The 4,503-nt window shown below is 37.9% G+C and overlaps 1 non-coding gene across 1 annotated transcript; it reads right to left on the bottom strand.

The window, feature by feature from the left end:
- Positions 1–239: 239 nt before the first annotated feature.
- On the bottom strand, positions 240–344 carry LOC141669179 (small nucleolar RNA R71). The gene has a single exon (XR_012553469.1). It is a non-coding gene; the product is annotated as a small nucleolar RNA R71 (small nucleolar RNA).
- Positions 345–4,503: the final 4,159 nt, after the last annotated feature.

Genomic DNA, 4,503 nt, shown 5'->3' on the forward strand with positions numbered 1-4,503 from the left:
AGTTTGGGGGTGCTCCAACAGAAGATCCTAATATGCACATCAGGGATTTCATAGAGATCTGCGACACCTTCAGGTTCAATGGTGTGTCTGAGGATGCGGTGAAAATGAGACTGTTCCCATTCTCTCTGAGGGACAAGGCTAAGACATGGTTACACTCTCTACCAGCTGGTTAGATTACTACTTGGGAAGATCTTGCTCAAAAGTTTCTCACTAAATTCTTCCCTATGGCGAAGACAGCTGCAATCAGGAGCTATTACTCAATTTGCGGAATAATCGGGAGAAACTCTATGTGAAGCTTGGGAGCGCTACAAGGAGATGCTTAGGAAGTGTCCTCATCATGGAATGCCTGATTGGATGATCATCAATTGCTTCTATAACGGGTTGGAAGCACAGTCAAGACCCATGCTCGATGCAACATCAGGTGGAGCAATATGGGCAAAGAGTGATAAAGAAGATTATGATCTAATTGAACTGATGGTTGTTAATGAATATCAGTATCCAATCCAGAGATTGCCACAGGGCAAGGTAGCAGGAGTTCTTGAAGTGGATACAGCTACGGCTATCACTGCTCAACTAAAGGCGTTTTCTATGAAGATCGATTCGCTGGCTAACTATGGTGTTAATCAGATAACCAGAGTTTATGAGTTGTGTGCAGGTTCGCATGCGACGGAGTAATGCGTGATATCTAGTGAATCAGCTCAGTTTCTGAGCAACTTTCAGAAATTGCAGCAACTAGTTCCAGACATTTATCATCTTGACAACTGGAATCAGCCTAACTTCAGCTGGAGCAATAATTAGAATGCGGTACAACAACCTTATCAGTACTTTGGATCCAATCAATTCAACCCTCCTGGTTTTCAGTAAGAATTTGCACCAAGACAACAACTCCAACATCAACAACAAACTCATGATGTAGGTCAATCTTTGAATGAAAAATCTGAATTGGAGGAGTTGCGGCTTATGTGCAAAAACCAGGCACTTATATGCCAAATCCAGGCTGCTTCTATCAAGACTCTGGAGAACTAAATAGGGCAAATTGCTAATGTCTTATTGAATCGACCACCGGGAACAATTCCTAGTAATACATAAGCCAATCCAGGAAAGAGGGAAGTTGAAGAACAGGTGAACACCATCACCTTGAGGTCTGGAAAGGTCACAAGCCCCCAAATTCTGCAAGACGAAGAGCCTGAAAAATCTCAAGTTTCATAAAATGCAGTTGTGGCTGAAAAAGTGGTGCAGAAGGATGTCGAGGTGGAATCAAGGAAGAAAACTATGGAACACACTCCTCCTTAGGGTAATACAGGGGAAAAACAGGTTTATCCTCCACCTCCTTTTCCTAAAAGGCTATAGAAGCAGAAGTTGGATAAACAATTTGCTAAGTTTCTGGAGGTGTTCAAGAAACTTCATATCAACATACCTTTCGCTGAAGCTCTTAAACAGATGCCTAGCTATGTGAGGTTTATGAAAGGTATTGAAAGTGAAGCTCGATGACTTAGAGACCATTGCTCTTACGGAGGAATGCAGTGTTGTGCTGCAACAGAAGTTGCCTCCGAAGCTTAAAGATCCTGGAAGTTTCACTATTCCTTACACCATCAAAAACTTGTCATTCGACAAGTGTTTATGTGATTTGGGAGCTAGCATCAATCTGATGCCCTTGTCTATCTTTAAGAAGCTTGGCCTACCCGATCCGAAGCCGACATATATGTCTTTGTAATTGGCTGATCGTTTTATTACATATCCATGAGGCATTGTGGAGGATGTGTTGGTCAAGGTGGATAAACTTATCTTTCCTTCCGACTTTGTAATTCTTGACTTTGAGGAGGAGATTCTCATTATCTTGGGGAGACCATTCTTAGCTACTGTCCGAACTATGATCGATGTGCAAAAAGGAGAGCTTATGATGAAGTTTCACGATCAAAAGGTCACTTTTAATGTGTTCAAGACAATAAAGTTACCCACAGCTAAAGAGGAGTTCTTTAAAGTAGAGTGGGTCGACTCTATCGTGAATTCGGAGCTTGAGCAATTGCCAAAGTCAGATACCTTAGAGAGATCCTTAATAGGGGAATCAATTATTAAAAAGGAAGAAGGAGCAGAGCAACTGCAAGTTTTGAATGCACCTCCATGGAAGAGGAAGTTGGATATGCCATTCGATTCTCTTGGGTTAGAAGAGCTGAAAATTTCTCAGGAACGTCTTGAGCCGTCAATTGAAGATGTTTCCCCACTTGAGCTTCACCCACTACCAGATCACTTGAGTTAGGCATTCTTAGGTGCACCCCATAATAAGGGCTTGGGATATATTTTTGATGATGTAGAGGGTATCTAAACGAATCCTCCAGTACCTATCGAGGGTTCTGCTCATGTGTAGTAGGTAGTTGAGAGGACTAAGGTTGGTGATGAGCAGTACAGGCGAGTAACTAGGCGTATAGAGGCCATGCACGACATTCACCGTCATTTTTCTACAGATTTCACACAGGCTTTGGGCACTATTTTTCGAGCCACTGGTGTCGAGGTTGATTGGCCACCTGATCCTCCACCCGAGGAGGGTGATCTTTCTGACAACTAGGTATGCCTGAAATCCTTATTATTACCTTCAATGAGGACATTGAAAATTTTAAGTTTGGGGGTGATAATGTAAGGATTAGTTTGTGTATGTCCATATAGTTTATATAGATTCATGTTGCATATAGTTATATTTCATTCATAGTGTTGCATGATTGCAACGCCCTCCAAACCCAGGGTATAAGTCTGGGGGTTACTAGCTAATCACCAAACCTGTACAATCTGATTAACAATTAATATATAAATAGAACTAAACCCCTTTTTAAACACTAACCAAGATCTTTTTAGGTTGAAGTATGAAAACAAGAACCACTAACTATTTTATTACAAACCAAATTCAAAATCTCACAACTCTCTTTATTACAAGCCATTGTCTAATTCATTTTAAACTAAGTTTAGCTTTTATTCAAACACACACACTATTTATCAACACTCCACCTACTCGGGCAACTCAAAGCTTTCTTCCTGATTTGGGATCAATACCTTGGGTATGAGAGGATCTCGAGGCTTGACCCGCTTCTTTACCACTCGAGTCCTGATGGGTTTCATATTCCTTCTTAACTGAAAACAATAAGGTGAATAACAACAAAAGGGTGAGCCAAAAATTTGCTCAACAAGTCCACAAAATATAAATAGTGTTAAAGCAATGTAATTGAATCCGTAACCCGGGTATATCTGCAAAGATATAACCCTACAAGAATAGAAAGAAGGCCATTACTGGCAATTACAAATGAACTAAATTGGACTCAAGTTCGCAGCTATACCCTGCTGATCAGCCAGGATACAGTCCAAATCTATATCTCACTATATAGATCCCATCGGGCACCCAGGCACTACGGCCCATCTCAAGGATCCGGTTATGTCCCGGTCCTTAGGATTAAGTAGACTTAATCCCAAAAGTAGTATTATCCAGTCCCTGGAATAGCAACCGAAACAATTGGTATGCTTTGATATATTCTAATCACCAGAATATATCAATAATTGTGAGTAACAATTGGAATATGAATAATGAATTCAAATGAAGAGAATAATTCAAGAATCGAACTGAAATATGAATAAAAGAATTAAAGGAGTACAAGCGTAATAAGAATTCGAAATGAATATTACTATTCTGAAAGTAGAATAGGGGAGAAACTTGCCTTCTGCGCGACTTACTGCAATTAAATCACTTTCGTCTATCACCTACTCGACCTGCCTTGCTGGCTTAGCTTCTGTTAGCAAAATAGACTGGTTAAGTCATTTTGTACTTCAATTGCATCTTGAATCGACTTCATTTCGTTCCTATTATCTACCCATACGCTTATGACTGACTCTTATATTACATATAAACAAGTAAGACTCGATTAACCACATAATACACATAAGCACATAATCATTTTCATAGTAAAAATAATTTTTAGAATCAAAATCGATTCGCTGATTGCTCCGCTGATCACCTTCTGCCTCATTTCCCATTTTTCCGGAATTTTTCGGACTCGTCTCGGTACGCGTTTCGACTGATAATCAAGTAATTAATAAAGTCAACTAATTTCTAGAAGAAATTAGGTCTTTATATTACTTTTAATGAAAAGAATTCATTTTTCTGAGTAAAATGGCTTTCGTTTCGCTCAATTCGGACTAACGGTTGAATTATTATCAATTAAACACTGATAATTCAATTTATTATTTACTATAAATAATTATTACAAATTTTTAAATCCTAAAAAAATTATTTAAGAAAAATCAAAGTCAAAAATAATTTTTTTTATAATTTTTGGAGTTAAAATGAATAAGTTATGATTTATTGAAAATTATGTGATTAATTATCGAAATAATTAATCACTTTTAACTAATTAATAAATAAATAACTAATAAATAATTAATTATTAATTATTTAATAATTTAAAATAATTAATCCCTAATTATAAGGATTAATCACAATTTATTACAAATATTTACAACTTA

Source organism: Apium graveolens, chromosome 6, assembly GCF_009905375.1.
Source record: "Apium graveolens cultivar Ventura chromosome 6, ASM990537v1, whole genome shotgun sequence".
NCBI classification, from domain to species: domain Eukaryota; kingdom Viridiplantae; phylum Streptophyta; class Magnoliopsida; order Apiales; family Apiaceae; genus Apium; species Apium graveolens.